The sequence below is a fragment of the Rhinolophus sinicus genome, chromosome 17, assembly GCF_057876585.1.
Source record: "Rhinolophus sinicus isolate RSI-liver-muscle chromosome 17, RSI-T2T, whole genome shotgun sequence".
Classification (NCBI taxonomy): domain Eukaryota; kingdom Metazoa; phylum Chordata; class Mammalia; order Chiroptera; family Rhinolophidae; genus Rhinolophus; species Rhinolophus sinicus.
Genome location: NC_142517.1, coordinates 101,285,031 through 101,304,433, shown reverse-complemented (window position 1 = coordinate 101,304,433; position 19,403 = coordinate 101,285,031).

Here is a 19,403-nt window from a genome sequence, read left to right as displayed (position 1 = left end):
GCTCAAATATCCTGACTTCATACATCTGTCTTTTATTCAAGGTTCTTTAGTGTTGCATTCACTATTTCACATTCACCAAGCATTGTTTAAATTGCAGGGAGTACAAAAAGGACAAAGAAAGGGACAGGCTGGTGGCTAGGTAAAATAAGACATCACAGTAAGTGAGTTTATTGTTACAACGCCAGTACAGCTTTCCTCCCAAGAATTCATATCTATTTTCTCTTCCTCTCTGAAAAATAATAGCAGAAATAGCTTCGTATCTTCCTTACTGTTTAGGAAAAGGAGGTAAGAGAAGTTGGGTACTTTGATTAAGACTTTATGAGTATTAAGTTTGAAACAAGGATTTAAGAACGCTCCCTTCCAAATTATTGCCCTAAATTTAAAGAGCCACAGATCCGCTCTAATTATGACATGAGAAAGGATAATGGAAGGAAACTTGGTAAAGATGATGTAGACAGTTGTGGTAAAGAATTCAAGGGTTGCCTGACCTCACTGCCAAGTCTTACTACTGGTAACCTCAGAACCCTGCTTGACTTAGCTTCCTTCAGTCTCAACTGCCTTAACTGTGAAATGGGAATTGAAAACATCATACCTCCCCCACAAGGATAATGTGAGGATGAAATGACATTATGTGTGCAAAGGACAGTGTCAGGTGATAATTAGAAAAAGTAGGCAATAAATGGGAGCCATCATTAATAATAAAAAAAAGAAGTTATAGGAATATAATTACCAAAATAATACAGACATCAGAAGTAAAATGTGCTCATTGACTCTTTTCGGTACCAAAAGATTTCTGTATCATGAACTCTTAAAATGTTGATCCCAGAAGTATTTAACAAATTTACTGTCTTCCAGAAAGTATTAATATTCTGTAACATATATATTATACTTTTAATTCAACAGAATAAGAACTTATTTTTATATCAATGATTTTAAATTGTATTATACTCATACTATCTTTCTAATTGAGATATTTGGAGCCACTTTATATTCAAACAAAATAAACCTAGAAACTAGCCATTGTATATTGTAACGGGTTCCAAAGAGGTTTCTTTATACCCCTGATGGATGTAATTTTTTTTTCTGTAGTGTTTATGAGCAAACTGCATCAACAAAGTCTAGTTATTAGATCCCCCGCCCCCAGGGGAATACAAGCAACCTAAAATCCTACTTACTAGAGTCCTTGGGGTGATGAGAAGAGCAATAACATTTTGGGTTGAAGATTTATTGAGCACCTTTATGTGCCGGGCACTGTTCTAAAAGCTAAGGAGAGATCAGTGAACAAGATAGTCCAAACTTCTTGCCCTTGTGGAGCTTACATTCTACTATAAGGAAGACAAACAATAATAATAAATAAAAAGTGGATAAGTAAAACATATAGGTTATCAGCTAGTGATAAGTGTGGCTAAAATAAGTCAGAAAAGGACAACTAGGAGTGCCAGTGAATAAAGATGAGGACGTCATTTCAAACAGGGTGTCAGGGAAGACCTTACTGAGAAGGTGACATTTGAGCAAAGATCTGAAGAAAGTGGAGTGGGTGAGCCATGCAGAGAATGTGGGGAAAATCATTATAGGCTGAGAGACCTGAGGTAGAATTGAACCACAGAGAGGAGACCACTGCAGCTTGAGCCAAGGGAGGAAAGGGGAAGGGTAGTGACATCTGAGATTAGTTTTGAGGAGAAAAATGACTTGATAGGAATTTATTGTCACAACACCAGTACAGCTTTCCTCCCAAGAGTTCGTATCTATTTTCTCTCCCTCTCTGAAAAATAACAACAGGAATAAATCCATAACTTTCTTACTGTTTAAGCAAAGGAGGTAAGAGAAGTTGGGTAATTTGATTAAGACATTATGAGTACTAAGGCTCACTCTGGCTTCTGTGTTGTGAATAGATTGTTAAGGGGATGGGTGACAGAAAGAGATGAGTTCTGAAGCCATTTCAACAATACAGTGGCACCATGGATGATAGTAGATCAGACCGTGGTAGTACCATGTTTCCCCGAAAATAAGACTGGATTTTATATTAATTTTGCTCCAAAAGACACATTAGGGCTTATGTACAGGGGATGTCATCCTGAAAAATCATACTAGGGCTTATTTTCCGGTTAGGTCTTTTTTCAAGAAAACAGTAGTAGCAGGGATGGTGAGAAAAGGCTAGATTCTGAATACTTGTATATTTTGAAGATAGAGCCAACAGTATTTGGTGACAAATTGGATTGAATGTAAGAAGAGAGCAGTCAAAGAGGACTATATAGTTTGGGGCCTGAGCAACTGGAAGATTGAAGTTATCATTAACTGAAATGAGCAAAACAGCAGGTTGAGCAGGTCTGGGAGGGGAAAGATAAGGTGGTCAGTTTCAGGTGTCCCACGTTTTGAGATAACCTCCTAAAGATCCAAGTGGAGGTGCCAATTAAGCAGTTAGATATATAAATATGAAGAGTTGTCAGGGTATAAATGGTACTTAAATCCATGAATCACTATGGGAATGAGTGTAGGTAGAAAACAGCCCCGAAGCCTAAAACCTGGGCAGCCTAATGAATTGAGATTGGGAAAATGAAGGGAGGCAGCAAAGAAGACCAGCGGGTTAGAAGAAAAACCAGGAACTTATCCTGGAAGTTGAGTTTCTAGTTGAGGAGGAAGTGGTCAACTAAGTCAACTGCTGCCTATAGAGCAAGTAATACGGGAGAACTGAGAACTGGCTATTGGATTTAGCAATGTGAAGGTCGCCAATGACCTTGATAAGAGAAGCTTTAGTGGTGGGATAGACATGAGAGTCCAGCTGGAATGGGTTCATGATGGAACAGGAAGAGTGGAATTGGAAACATAAAGAAGTAACTGTTTTGCATGCTGTAAAGGAGAGTAGAGAAATGGGACAGTAGCTGGGGGGAAAGTGAGAGGTAAGGGAAAAATTAATGGGAATAAGTATAGCATGTGTGTATACTGGTGGGACTGGTTTTGCAGCGAGGTGGGGATTGACAATGAGAGAGGGAGGGGAGAATCGCTGGAGCAGTGTCCCTGAGTGAATGAGAAGGGGAAGGGGGGAGCACATGCACAGATGGAGGAGCTGACCTTAGCAACCTGGGCAGTTCAGGCCTAGTAACAGAAGGGAAGACAGGGAGTATAAGATTGGAGGCAGTGGGATCTTCTGATGGCTTCTGCTTTCTCAGTAAAACAGGAAGCAGGTTTATTAGCAGATAATAAGGAAGGGGAGAGGGTATTAGAGGTTTGGAGAGAGAGAAGATATGAAACAGTTGCCTAAGAAAGTTGGATGGTGAACGGTCTAGAGAAATGTGTCAGGATTGCTAGCAGGCACTGAGGGCCCATTGAGGTCATGAATCTATAGTGAGACTGGGCAGCATGGTTGAGTGTTCTTGAAGTTCAGATGCAGAGGTGTGGGCAGTAAGAAAGCTGGAATTAACCAGGATTGGGACTTTGCCAGGCAAATGCCATGAAGAGAGGGGCAAAGGAATCATGAATATATACGAAGTGGGATCCTGGAATTTGAGATTAAGATGTTTCAGGAATTGGTGAAGTGTCGTGTGGGGAAGCCTGTGGGGTCTCTGCTCCCGCTCCCCATACAAGAACGCAGGATATGGTGAGGCCAAAAAGGAACACCCACGGAGCCATAGGTAGGGGAGTCATACCACTACGGTCTCACTGGAGGCTGGGTTCACTGGACGTGCGACCTGCTGTCCCTTTTGTCTGCAACCCACCGACGACTCTCTTTCACTCTCCTCCCCTCTCCTCCGTAGCCGCAGCAGTTATATTAGCGGCTAATTGGCTAACTGGCTACAGCTGACGGCCAATCAGCCACAGCTGACAGCCATCTACTACCCGAGCCAGCACTCCTCCACGTGAGGCCGAGAGCCTGTAAACTACTTTCTGGGGCTCTGCCCCCACAGAAGACAAAGTCTAAAAGTGTATTGTGGGCTAAATTTTGTCCTCAAAATTCATATGTTGAAGGCCTAATCCCCATAACCTCAGAATGTGACTACATTTGGAGAAAAGCCTATAAAGGAGGTGATTAGGTGTAAATGAAGCTGGTAGGGTTGGCTGTAGTCCAGTCTGATTTGTGTCTTTATAAGAAGAGGAAATTTGAGCACACAGAGACATACCAGGGATGCCCGTGTGTAGAGGAAAGACCATAGGAGGATACAAGGTGGCCATCTGCAAGCCAAGGAGAGAAGTCTCAAGAGAAACCAAACCTGCCAACATCTTGGTTTGGGACTCACAGCTTCCATTAATGTGAGAAAATAGATTTCTGTTGTTGAAGCCACCTGCTCTGTGGTATTTTGCTACAGCAGCCCTAGCAGACTAACACCAGGTGTGACCATGAGTGTGAGTGGCCAAGGTAAGGTGGAAGGCAAGAGGATTGGAAGGAAGAAACTGACAGGGCCAGGTATTGTGATGATTACTTAGAATGAATATTAAAATCAACAAGTATAACAATAGTAGTTTTGGAGAGAATGCCTATGCAGAGAGCCAGGCGCTGAACTCTTCAAGGAATGAAAGGAAGTGAGCTCGAGATGGAGTGAACTGAGGGTGGTTGATGACAGCATATAATCCAGCAGTAAAATTTACAGTCTCTTCAGCCAACACACGACCACCTCCTCTCCCATCAACTTTTGAACAGAGTTGTTTAGAATACTAAAAATGTTTGAAGTTGGCTTTCAATTATCCTCACCTTCTTGTCATAGAAATTCTAACAAGTGCTGACATTTGAGAAAGGGGGAGAACAGGATAATGTCTGAAGACGGTAATTGGCTACCAAGAAATCCAGAAACATTGTGTTTTACCAGATATATTTACAAGGTTCTAAGAAGGTTTAGTTGAGATTTCGTAAAATTTTTATTGCCAATATTTTGTACTTTGGAGAGGAAAGACTAAGAATACTTTTTGTTAAAGTTCACAGGGAGTGGAATCATTGAGCATTTCCCACCTTGTATTAATGATTAATGATTAATGTATTAGGTTGCAGCTTCCAGAATTTTCAGTGTCAGTGAGGTGAGCTGTCAGGGCCGCCCTCAAAATAATCATGATAAATTAATATCTTTGTGCTAGGCATCGTGCTAAAAGCTTTCACATACATTAAGAACAAAAATAAAATTATCACCATGACACTAAGGTGAATGCATTATTAACCTCATTTTGCATGTGAAAAATAATGGATTCAAGAAAAAAAGTTAAAACTTTCCCAGGAACTAGAAGTTAAGCCCAAGACTTTCATATTCTTTGGACTCTTCCACCATGTTCACCCTTGCCTCACACACTTCTATGCATTAACCTTCTCTTCTTCATTGCAAATAAATTTTAAATTTGGATATTCGGATTCCTCGGTGGTGACTGCCTACAGTGTTATTTGAAGACACACTGGTTTCAGCGGGAGAAATATACAAATTGGCTAGTTTAGCTAGGTAGGTGACTGATGTCTGCTGTGGAGGCGGGGTCAAAGATGGGCAACATGCATGGCTAGTATTCTCCAGTCACGCCCCAAACAGTGTCTCTAGTGATGCTTTCATGTCATGGTCAGTTATGAAGACTTGGGTGGGGGAGATGCAGGACCAATTGTCATTTAGAAGACTGTTCAGTAAGGGTGACAGAAGTGAATGAAGAGGAGATGACCAAGTGGAAAACTTGATAAAATTGTGAAAAGGGGAGTTGAGCAATTTCCTGGTCTTTGGTTATCCCATTAATAAAACTCTAATGAAATCTCCCTGGAAAACTAAAAATTTTACTTAATTTAATTTCTAAGAAAACTCTTTTTATACTTGCCTCCTGGAAAGAAAAAAAAAAAAGTGTGCTCATAAAAAACATTCCTGAAACCATTTGACTCCAGTAAATTCCCAATTTTCTTGCCAAGTAATTCTTACTAAATCAGGATTTTCTTGCTGGTCCTCCAGGAACCGGGAAGAGTCACTGGGCTTCCGTGTTTATTGGCTGCTCCTGGCCTTGGCTTCCCGTTCTCAACAGCAGAGCTGAGGAAATCCGCAGGATGCCTGCTACCAGGGGACAAGGTGACTCAGGAGGAAGCGCTCCACCTAAAATAGTCTTGGTGTGCAGTCTCTGAGTCATTTTGAAATCAGGGTTAATATATGATCTGGAGTTAATCCCATGAGTGATGGAAAGTGAAGAAGAAGAAATTATCTGAAAGAAGTTTTCAAAAATTTGCCACAAAGATAAAAGTTTGACTGCAGCAAAAGCTAATATTTAGAGAGAAATTTCATCCAGGGAGCTCGGTGGATGAATTGTGATTTCCTCCACTACTGTGGGCATAAAGTGCTGGTCATCATAGTTCAGTCTAAGACCCACTGGGAGTCGATATTTCCTTAAAAACACATTGGAAGAGCATCAGTAAAACAGCTGTGTAAACAGAGATGGACCACTGGGATGCAGTATCCTTGATATTTATGTTTATGATTCTTTCCCTAGAATCTGGCCCAAAACGTCTCTAGTGCCTCTAGATTCTAGGTTCATCTCCAACTAATGGTAAACATCTAGGGTTCTGCCTACTGAGAGAGAGGGGAAAGAGTATATGAGGTCTGACAATTAAGTTCAAGAACTTGTTGCAACAATGTTGCTAACCTTTTTTGCTATCAGAGGGATTATTCATTATGAATTTGTACCAACTGGACAAACAGCTAACCAAGTTTACTATTTGGAAGTGCTGAAAAGGCTGCATGGAAAAGTTAGACGACCTGAAGTTTTCACCAACAATTCATGGCTCTTGTATCAAGACAATGCACCAGCTCACACCGCACTGTCTGTGAGGGAGTTTTTAGCCAGTAAATCACTGTATTGAAACACCCTCCATAGTCACCTGATCTGGCTTCCAATGACTTTTTTCTTTACTTGAAGATAAAGGAAGACATTTTGATGACATTCAGGACATCAAGGGTAATCTGATGAAAGTTCTGATGGCCATTCCAGAAAGAGTTCCAAAATTGCTTTGAAGTGTGGATTAAGTGCTGGTGTCAGTGCGTAGCTTTGCAAGCAGAGTGCTTCGAAGATGACTGTAGTGATATTCAGCAATGAGGTATGTAGCACTTTTTCTAGAATAAGTTTGCGAACTTAATTGTCTGACCTTCGTACAATTCATAGTCAAAGCTCCCATATGATATTCTATATTTGGAATGGCCTCTCAGACCCTTGTTTTACCTGCCTTTTATTCCCTTCCCTCGGCCTCCATCCCTCCAGAGTTCATTTATTTATTCCAGCTCTTCACAGTGAGGGACCAAGGAACTGCCTTTCATCATTTATTCTTTTAATGTGTTTTGAGCAGTTACTATCTAGCGGAGAGGCAAAGGACACCCATTCTTTGCCCTTTAAGAGGCTCTGCTTAGAGTCTAGTTAAGGAGATAGAAAAGTTCAACTAAAGGCTTGTAATACAAAATGTAAATCTGCAGTAGATTTAAGCATAGGCTTCTGGAAAGCACAGCAAGGCACAGGGAACTTGAATGGAGCTGGGGACTCGTGGGAGAGTCTTGAAAGTGTGGGGACAGAGCTAATTAATCTAGGTGAATAGAAGCATGTAGCTGGGCAAACTGAGACTAAAAAAGTGTTAAATCTATCACTAGTAGATAAATGCAATGTATGAAGCTTGGTTGGATCTTGATTTGGAAAACAACCCAGTAAAATACATTTTGGAGACACAATAGGAAAAATATGAATATAGAGAGTATTAGACAATATTAGAAGGTTGTTTTTAATTTATTTTGGGTGTAGTAATGGTATAGTTATGAAGGAGGTTCATACACCTAATTTTTAGGAGACGCACACACTTGAAATGTATTTAGCAAATGGTTTAGCAAAAATCTGAAATGGTTTAGCAACAGGAGGAGAAGGGGTGGGGGAAGACAAAGAAGGACAAAAAGGATGGATGTAGATTGATAAATAAAGCAAATGTGATAACATGTTAACAATTGTTGAACTGAATCTGGATGTTTATTGTACTAGTTTTTCTACTTTCCTGAATTTTTGAAGCTTTTCATATAAAATACGTGAAAAACAATTACCTTGGGAGGCATTTGTTTGCATACATGCCAACACTACCCAAAATTCAGAGGATGCTTTCACCTTGGGGTAAGTGCCTTACCGACATAAAGCAGAAAATCAATACTCTGCCCAAACAACTGCATTAGGCTGCAGAGAAGCACTGAGCGAAGGGAGAATGGCCACGCTGCAGCTGGGAGCCACTCAAGCTTGGCTGTGTCTGGCCGCTGGACTAGGATAGCAGGGATGTGGTTGCAGGGGTGGGTGAGGAAGGAACTCAGAACTCATAAGGTCTTGTGTATGTCAAGCTGAAACATTTGGGCTTTATCGTGAAGAAGTCAGAGTCACTTAAAAGTAGAGGGCATTTTAAGGCTCATTCTGGTTTCAGACTGAAAGTTGAATCAGAGTTCAAAAGGTATGGAGCTAAGAGATCAGTCCAGAGACAATAGTAGTAATTCCATCAGAAATAAAGGCTAAATGCTGGTGAGGATGCAGAGCAACAGAAATTCTCATTCATTGCTGGTGGGGGTGCAAAATGGTACAACCACTTTGGAAAACAGTCTGGCAGCCTTTTATAAAGTGAAATATACACATACTATGGGGTTTCCTCGAAAATAAGACCTAGCCATACAATAAGTTCTAATGCATCTTTTGGAGCAAAAATTAATATAAAACTTTATTATATTATATTATATTATATTATATTATATTATATTATATTATATTATATTATATTATAATTTTATTTTACATTACATTACATTACATTATATTATATTATATTATATTATATTATATTATATTATATTATATTATATTATATTATAGACCAGGTCTTATATTATAGGAAAATAAGACTGTGTCTTATATTAATTTTTGTTCCAAAAGAAGCTTTAGAGCTGATTGTCTGGCTAGGTCTTATTTTTGGGGAACACGATATACAACCCAGCTTCCTACTCCTAGTTATTTACTTAAGAAAAATGAAAATATAGGTCCACACAGAGACATTTATAGGAACATTAGAGCAGCTTTATTTATAATTACCAAAAATTGGAAGCATCAACTGGTAAAGGATAAACTGTACATTTATAAATGCAATAACAAAGGAGCAAGCTATTGATACTACAAACTATTGCTACTACATGGATAAATCTGAAAAGCCTTATGTTAAGTGAAAGAAGCCAAACTACATACTGTATGATTAATATGACATTCTGAAAAAGACAAACCTATCGGTGTAGAAATCAGGTCAGTGGTTACCAGGGGCTGGGGTCAGGGGAGGAGTTGATTACAAAGGGGCACATAGAATTTTCTGGGTTGATGGAAATTCTTTATATAATATTTTTATTGCGGTGGTGGTTATACAATAGTATACATTGGTCAAAGCTGTACCTTCAAAGTGTGAATTTCTCTGTATGGAAAATTTACCTTCCCATACCTCACTTCAAAAAAAGGGGGGAAGAAAAATAATAGTGGTACTTAGGACTTGTTGGAGAGAGACTAGAGGAGAGAATAGAGAATAGAGGATACGAAAGTGAAAGATGTTTTGATGATCAAGAAAACAGACGTACTAAAAAAGAAGTGGAAATGTCAGAGGATAACACCTGATACAGTCGGTTAACTGCTGCATGGATGCAATGCTTAATCAGGTTACATCTAGAAGGAACTCAGGATGTACTGCAATATTTTCATCTATTTTTATGTTATTACTTTAGAGGCCAATACAGCACAAGTATGAGAAAAGACTCAAAAGTGAGTCTTTTGGAGCAAAAATTAATATAAGACCCGGTCTTATATGATATTATATAAGACCCAGTCTTATATTATATTAAAATAATACCGGGTCTTATATTAATTTTTGCTCCAAAAAACACATTAGAGCTGATGGTCCGGCTAGGTCTTATTTTCGGGAAAACGTGGTAACTTTTAAAAATGTATAATGGATTGTCAAGAAAAGAATTTATTAATATATTCTGAGAACATACAGAGTAAGTTTCTGAGTGTACACATATGCAGGGGCATGCCTGTCTCAAAGCATCTTATGATAATCTTCCTTGGCATATGTTTTTCACTGATTTTGCGTATTCTTTAAATAATTTAAAAGGTATGTAAAATACTTTCTTATTACAATTAATAAAAAATACTTAATTTTTTAAAAATGAAAAATGCTTATAATATGGTAGTAACACTGGGCAAGGAGATACTATAGTTTGGAGAGAATTTAAGAAGGTAGAATCTTTTCCAGGAAGTGCTTTTTCAGGTAAGATATGCTTGCCCATGGGCATATGGACCAACCATTAAGAATACCGCTGTAGTATTTGTGGAGAGAAAAGACTGGAAATAATCTAATACCCCATTAATAGGAAAACTGGTTAAGATATGACATATCTATACAATGGAATATTATGCACCTGTTAAAAATGAAATAAGTCTGTGTGTTGATAGGCATATAATAAATGTCGGTTGAATGAACGAATGTCCTTTTAAGTAAATGATGTTGTACAAAGCACATTATTTAATAAATTGCTTTTTTGTTGTTATCATCATTTGCTAATTTTTTTTTTTATCAATAAATAAAACAGCTTACCTTCTGGTGCCTTCTGATACAGATTTACCTAGCAATATTAGTAAGCTACTGATTAGGATAGAAAATATAATGCATTGCAGCATTGCCCTTGTGACACTCAGTGTATAAAATTGCTATAGAAAATGGTCTCAATCATCGTAGCTTCACAGCGAGGTGGGGAAAATCTCAGCTCTGGACAGCAGAAACTATAATTTACAAAACAGCCATATTCATAGTTTCAAAAAGTGTAAATGTCTAGCCTCTACTGTGTGTGTTATTTCACTCATATGTTATTTTATGGTTTATAAAGTGCCTTACCGACATAATCTCATTGACCTAAGGACAGCTCTGTGGAGTATGTGGGAAGGACATTCTCATCTCCATAAACTCACACAGATGACCAAACAAGATGGAACAGGCAGACAACTTGTCCAGAGTCTCTTGGCCGGGCTGTGGCGGAGCTGCCCCTGGAATCCGCCTTTCTAATATTCCAGGCATCCTACTGATGCCAGCTGAGGACTCACCAATGCCTCATGGGGTTAGAATTATAGGTGCCTCAGTCAGTTCTTTAGCACCAGTTGGTGAAAGTGCCTCCCTCTTCCACTGGTTGTTTTCGAGACAACTTGTTGCTCAGTATGAGGGTGTATAAAGGGAAAGACATCAGCAACTTCCTTGGTTGCTTGTGACCCAAGAACAGATCAGCTCACTCTCCATATTTAGTTAGACCAGTAGGTCCCAACCCTGGCTGCACATGAATTTGTAGTTAAAAATCCTGAAGCCTGAGGCACCCTCCAGACCAACTGCATCAAACTCTGGGGTCGGAGTCTGGATATCAGTTTTAAAACACCTCAGATGATTCTGATAGGTATGTAGCCAAGGTCAAGCTCCAAAACTAAAGAAATATGGGAAATGTCATCTGCTCTAAACCTGCAACTCTTTTTTAAATGGGTCAACTCTCGATTTGAACATAACAAAAATACATTCATCATCTGATTGGTCTACAGATTTCAACTCATTTCCATTGTTACCATAAACTCAATGTATAGAGTAACCCTGCTTAGCATTACACTTTGCCAGTACTACCTAATTTAAATCTCTGTTGAGGTAGGTATTCTTTCCAATTCACAGGAAAGGAAGCTGAGGCACTTGGGGCTTAGTGACATGGCCAACATCATACACAGTTGTTAAGTGGTGGAATTGGGGTTCAAACCCAAGTAATCTTGACGCCATCATTCAACACACCTGACATCTGAGCATCACTGACTGCATGTGAATTATTGGTTCCATTGGGTTCTATGATTAGTTGTTGGCATTCATCTTCGCCTGTCAAAATCAGTGGTGACAACTAAGGCTGGCTCAGATCTTCCTTCTCTCTTCTCTTAATATCTTTCAGTTCTCTTCAGCCAAGCAAACTCCTTGAGGGAGAGGCCATGTTCTGTTCTATACTGCTCTAGCTTCAATTTTCAGATCAATGCCTGGCACACAGTGGGTCTCACACACTACCCGTTGCCTGAATGAATAACACTTTAAGCCACGTGGACTATACCCATTTGACTAGTTTACACAGTCATATTCCTAATACATCTGTAAATGCTTTGAGAAATGATGCAGTGGTGTTCAGCTAGAAATAACATTTAATCAACAAAAAGTCCATAGTGAGTAGGGTAGGGATTCAGGGTGAGTCACACCAACATATCCTTCTGTAGTATGCAGCTTATTTTGAGCTAAAGGAAATTGCCACCCTGTGGGCTCAAGAGAAACTTCTGTTCCATCCCTTAACTACCTAGAGGAATTTAAATTAGGGGCCTTGCCCATAATAAGAGTTATTAGAGATAACGTTTTTTGATCTATCTATATGGCAGGGCAAACATCTAATTACTCAATATCTGCTCTTTTTGGCAATCTGTGAATGACCCTCCTCCCTTCTGAAGCTGCAGGTGCTTAACCTTATTCCTTAGCTTAGAATGTCATGTATACGTCATTGTATCTTTCTGTCTCTGAACCTTTCATGTATATGGGGTCTCTGACTCTCATGTATGTGGAGTTCCCACACAGATGAATGTAATTAAATTTGGTTATTTTCTCTTGTTAATCTGTCTCATGTCAATATGATTATTAGACCACTTGAAAGAACCTAGATGGGTAGAAGAAAATTTCTTCCTCCCCCACAGTAGCATGAATAACTTTACCAGGAGATTCTCAAAATATTAAATAGTTCCATGTAAAATTGTAGACATTTGAGCTGAAATGTACCTTAGAGGAAACTGTAATGACTCCAGTGTAGTCCCAGTTGAAACAAAAAAAATTGATCCTCCCATTCTTCCCTCTTCCCTCTTCTTCTTTTTAAAAAGCAAGTCAGCACACCATGCAATGAAAGAAGAAATGAAACAATGCTTGTGTTCAGTGGTTTGGAGCAAGGAGCTCAGGGGCTCCAGAAAAACCTACAAAAGTCAAAATGACATAGTTATAGATTTTCAAAAACATAAGTTAGGTCTATTTATAATATTTATTTTAGAATGTAATGTGTTGAACTGCTCCAACAACTCAAAATATGGTAAGGGAGAGGAAAATTTTCCCTCTTTTCCCTCCTAGTTTTTCTGTCTAGTCTAATCATCAAATTGACATGAGACTGATGAACAGAAAAAATAACCAAATTTAATTACATATGTACATGCAAGTTCCAAAGGAATATGGGACCTGAGGACAAATTGGGGAGTTGAGGCTTACAAGGTTGGACAATGAAGTTCGCGAACTCACCCTAGAAAAAGTACTACATACCTCACTGCTGAATATCACTACGGTCACCTTTGAAGTACTCCCCTTGGGAAGTTATGCACCGATGCCAGTGCCTAGTCCACCCTTCAAAGCAATTTTGGAACTCTTTTTCTGGAACGGCCATCAGAGCTGTCATCTTATTACACTTGATGTCCTGAATGTCATCAAAATGTCTTCTTTTCAACATTTCCTTTATATTTGCGTAAAGAAATAAGTCATTGGAAGCCAGATCAGGTGAGTAGGGAGGGTGTTCCAATACTGTTATTTGTCTACTGGCTAAAAACTCCCTCACAGACAGTGCCCTGTGAGCTGGTGCATTGTGCTGATGCAAGAGCCATGAATTGTTGGCGAAAAGTTCAGGTCGTCTAACTTTTTCACGCAGCTTTTTCAGCACTTCCAAATAGTAAACTTGGTCAACTGTTTGTCCAGTTGGTACAAATTCATAATGAATAATACCTTTGATATCAAAAAAGGTTAGAAACATTATTGCAACAAGTTTGTAAACTTAATTGTCAGACCATGTGTGTGTATGTGTGTGTGTGTGTGTGTGTGTGTGTGTGTGTATGTGTGTGTGTAATAGTTTGGACTTCAAAGGGGAGGAAGGCAATTCACGTGGAAATGGAAAAGCAAATCTTTGGTAAACAAATGTTTGCGGGGACCATCTTTAACAATGGGAGACAGAGAGGACTTTGATCAAATGGGCTTTGCTAATTTCCTTGTGTTTATTACATTTAGTTCAGATTAAACTGTAGTTATCTACGGTAATAATTCCCTTCCTGGAACAGGTCCTCTCTGTAAATACTTTTAGGCAATTAAGGGGTAAGATCAAAGGTTTTTCCTGAGTCTTGTTTCTTAGCAATAACCTGCTTAAAGTAATCAATTGTCCCCCAAAGCTATATTTTGGGATGGCAAACTCTCTTCCCCCTCAGTATCCATACTGAACAAAATCGTTGTAGCCCCCACCTAGCTTAGTAACAAGAAGGTCAGTCCTCCTCTTGAAGTGTATCTTCTTTTTTTTTTTTTTTGAATTAGTTTCAGGAATACAAAACAACGTAATAGTTAAACATTTATCATTTATATCCCTCACACAGTGATAACCTCCTTCCCCAACTACTACCTCTCTGACATCGCACACAGCCATTACATTTCCGCTGCCTCTATTCCTAATGCTGTACTCCGCTTCTTGTAACTATGTATGTAATTGTAGTTGATATGCATTGTTGTTCAGCTTCGGCTTCAGGTGTGCAGTGCAGTGCTCATTTTGTTCAAGTGTGGGTTGACTTGTGTCGACTTGGCCAGGCATCCTCATTCCCAGGAGAGACTATCATTCCAGTGCTGTCTTTACTCCTCTCTGCCACACAGTGTCACTGTTGAAGAAGTTTGTTTCACATTAAAATGCTTCCTGTCCACTGTGAGGGACCTTCAAGATACCAGCCCATGCAGGGGCCACAGGGGCTCTTCACAGACGGTAGCGCCCTCCTCCCCTAGCTCTCAGCTCTGCTAGGGCCTCCACGTGGTTGCCCTTTCAACGCAGCTCTTTTAGTTTTTGAGCACCCAGAGCTGGCCCCTGAAGCTGAGTCAGAATGGATTCCACTGTTTATAGAACTCCCTCCATTCTGTCCCTTCTCTTCAGTGATCACCAAGGGGCAGGGTGGTAGCATTATTTCCACCACCACCACCCTCCACACTACCCTCCACCCTCCAATTCCCAAGGCATAAAGCTTCTCTCTATGTCACCTTTGCATACAAAATTTAGATTGCTCACCCTTTACTTACTTACACATGTCTTCTGTGGTTTAAATGCTATGTATTCTCTTAAGGGACTCTCCACCCCCAACCCAAAGCTATTTTCTGTCCTGGCCCATATGGAAAAGTAGATTGTAGTTCTCTCACTAACAAAGTGAAGAGATACAAGAGAAGATTAACTCCTCTTATAGGGCTAAGATAAAATGTTACATAAGCAGAAAGAATTGAACTGTGGGGAAAGAGCGGGGAGGAAAGGAAGGAGGATGTGAGGGGAGACAAAGGAAGGAGATGAGTTCATTCTTAAGAAAAGGTGCAGCTACCAGACCGGCTAGAACTAGATTCTGGTGCCCGAGAACCGACCCAGGACGCCATCTTGACCCTCAAGGTGAATGTTAGCTAATTGTAATGGATTATAATACTATTAGCATTGCAGGCATGAAAAAATCTCCACCCCTTGTGTCACAATGACAGTTCCGACAAGGGTTAAATAAAGACAAGAGAATCCCACCTCCTGACAGGAAAGAGTGGTCAGCGAGGACCTTCCTGGGAACGCCTATAACGCCAACCCTAAAACTTGACTATTTCTTACCCTCATTCTAATAAAATCCTAAGCCTCTTGGTTCTTCAGGGCAGTTACTCTTCTCCTGGCCTACCCAACCTTACACTGTTTTGGGAGTGAACGCTCTGCTTTTCTTGTAATAAACCCACAGCCAGCTTGGCTTTGCTTGCTTGGCTTACTTGGTGTGTCCTTGAATTCTTTCCTGTGACGACACCAAGAATCTGTTTTCTGACAGCAATACCAAGTATATTTTCATTCTATGATTTTCATTTTTCAATAAGGGTACACGTCTGTAACAATAATATATTTGTGATAGCAAATATATCCAACCCCCTTGGAGGTGTTGTGTCCTTCCATTCTTCCCCACCTCCAGCCCTGTCCATGTTTTTACTATACTCTGCTTAAATACTGTTTGGTTTCATGCCATGTTTATTGAGAAGTAGTGAACTTGAGCAAGTCAGGGCAAATCTGAGACTGTGGGGGCACCCCCCTCTTCTTTATACAGGACTACCGCTATCTACTGCTCATTCTGCAGCCCTATTCTGCATCTTCATTTCTGGAGACATTGCTGGGCTGGGAAAGTCAAGGAATTGCCTAGAGGCTGGATAGGAGATGGAAATGAGTCAAGGTGAATGGTCAGGGCAGACCCCTAAACATCCACTCTAGTTTTCTTCATTCCCTTACAGAACACACATGTCTTTTCAAACGTCTCAGTTTAAACTGCAGCTGGTCTTTGGTACCACCTCTCTTTTGTGGACCCTGAAAAGAAAGATTCATTTGATGTGAACCCCAAGAAAGGATGTATCTGCTGAGATGGAGTCTCCATGGTCGACCGAGGGCCCAAATTTGATGAATGATAAGAGTCTAGTGGCCATTTGCTGACAGGGGCTGCTCACATACTCTGTGCCCCTGGAAAAACCTCAGACAGAACTCTTGACTTCCTGCACTATGCCCTGCTTGTTTACTGTCTGGTCAACCATTGCAGAGAAACCCTGATTTTATCTTTCTACCAACGGACTGAGAAGTGTCCCATCTAATCAAAACTGCACAAATTGGAAAACTTATTCCCATAAAATTGGGAAGTTGGGTAGGAATTTTATAAAAGACAGCTTCCCCTTTGTCTTGGGGCATACAGTTTAGTTTGCTACCTGAATCTTTGTCTCCCAGGCTGCAGTTCCTTTTGCTCAAGTAAATGCTTTTTATTCTTTATTACAGTCTAAAATTAAGTTTGGTTTACACTCTCTCCTTTCCATGTCCCTCTCTCCATCCCTGGCTCAAAGTACCCCATGTGGGGGTTCCCATCAAATCCACTTTTAGCAACCATGTATTATTGTTTTGGCCACCTGAAATATCTTTTTGTTTGTTTGTTTCCTTGGAGAACTAACCTCTAGCATTCCATGTGATCTTGGCCTGTTTGCCCCACCCCAGCCACCCCTAACCACACACTGTCCATGTACAGGCATTCAAACTACCTCAACTCCAGGGACAGAGCAAGTTGGTCTTGTGACCCACACAAGGCAATTAGGGCCTTTCCCTGGAATTGTATTTATAGACGCTGAGAGACACGAGCTCCTTTTCCTCTGGGGTCACTAAGCTGAGATGATAGATCATTTAAGTGAGGAATTATTTGATGCTATGTATTCTGCCCACATGCTGCCACATGGAGAAAGCTCATCTGCAGTAAAAGAAATGGGGCCATCATACCAGGGGATGCAGAAGTGGAAGATGGGAGAGAAAGAGAACAAAAGTATGTGGACAACAGTTGTTTGAGGTCTGGATTCCCCTGAACTCATTGGCATCAGAGTTGAGTTTCTGTCACATTTAACTGAGAAAATTTTTACTGACATATTGCCCCTCTCAGACCTTTTCTTCTATGTGGTATAGTAAGAAATATATTTCATCTTTGCCAGGATTCCAGGCACAGAGCTCCTAAAACCCTTAGAATTTCCTGAGTGACAGGAGTGTCTTTTGTTATTCATAATAAGCCCAGTTTTGTTACACCAGACTTTATGCTAATAAGATAGCTTAGGGTGAGGCCCCTAGAGAGCCTCAGGATGGGGTTGGTCACCAAAAAGACCAAGTAATTGGATGGTTGGAACTTTTAGCCCCACCCACTGACCTCTAGGAAGTAGAAGGGTGGTGGAAGCTGACGCTTTATAAAAACTCTTGAAAAACAAGATTTGAGGAGCTTCCAGGTTGGTGAACACATCAAAGTACTAGGAGGGCTGTGCGCCCAGACAGGGCGTGGCACCTCTGCGCCCGCCTGCACGGTGGCCTATGCATCTCTCCTATGAAGCTGCTCCTGAGTTAGATCCTAATAATAAACTGGCAAACATAAGTAAAATGGTTCCCTGAGTTTTATGAGCCATTCTAGCAAATTATTGAGTCTAAAGAAGGTGTCATAAGAACACCCGAAGTACAAGTGGCTCAGGACTTGTGACCAGATTCCAAAGTAGGACAGTCTTGTGGAACCAAACCCTTAAATCTGTGGCATTGGACACAGACTTCAGGTAGTTAGTTTCAGAATTTAATTGCATTGCTGAACACCTAGCTGGTGCCCAGAGAATATGAAACTTGGTGGTTGGTGTTGAAAAACACCTCGAATTTTGTCACAATGTACCCATGCTGGATCTCATCTGTTTGCACTCTATTTTTTTTTTTTTTTTTCCATTGGGGAAGGAGAACAGGACTTTATTGGGGAACAGTGTGTACTTCCAGGACTTTTTCCAAGTTGTCCTTTCAGTCTTAGTTGTGGAGGGCGCAGCTCAGTTCCAGGTCCAGTTGCCATTGTTAGTTGCAGGCGGTGCAGCCCACCATCCCTTGCGGGAGTCGAACTAGCAACCTTGTGGTTGAGAGCCCAGCTCCAACCAACGGAGCCATCCAGGAGCTCAGCAGCAGCTCAGCTCATGGTGCCATATTCCATCTTAGTTGCAAGGGGCGGGAGTGGAGGGGGTGGCGCATCCCACCATCCCTTGCAGGAGTCGAGCAGTTGAACTTGCAACTTTGTGGTTGAGAGCCTGCGCTCCAACCAATCAAGAGCTGAACAGCAGCTCATTGACTTCACTCTAGTTGCGGAGGGCGCAGCTCGCTGGCCCATGTGGGAATTCAACCAGCAGCCCCGCTGCCCAGAGCTCGCACTCCAGCCAACTGAGCCACCTGTCTGCTCCTGTGACTCTATTTTTATGAAGAGGACTTCACAGCTACTCTGTGCTGGGGGTCAAATTGCCAGCCTCATAATTGCATTGTCTGCCTTCCTGAAATCCATGGTAGGTACATAATGGGTGCTCCCACACCCCTTCAGATGGGTAACACCCCCATCCTAGAAGCCCTCCTTATACTCTTTCCTACACAATCCCCATCTTCTTCCTTCTTCCCTAGGAGTAACCCTTATCCTGACTTTATGGTAATCATTTTCTCATGTTTCTTCATAGTTTCCTTACACAAGTACATCCCCAAACACTATTCCTTAGTTTTGCTTTGTTGAGAAGTGGGAGGGGGGTTGTTGGGGTATGTCTCAAACCAAAGAAGAGGATATTATAGTGGGCAGTGATTCTCAAATTTGAGCAAGTGTTAGAATTACCTGGAATGTTCGTTAAAACACAGATGGCTCACTGGGCTCCACTCCCACCTGGGCCGACTCAGTCCTCTGGAGTAAGAACAGCTAATTTGCATCTCAAACCAGCTCCCAGGTGATGCTGATGATGCTGGGCCAGGACCACACTTGGAGAACCACAGACTCAGGATATGTGGTACTAGATCCAGGTCTGC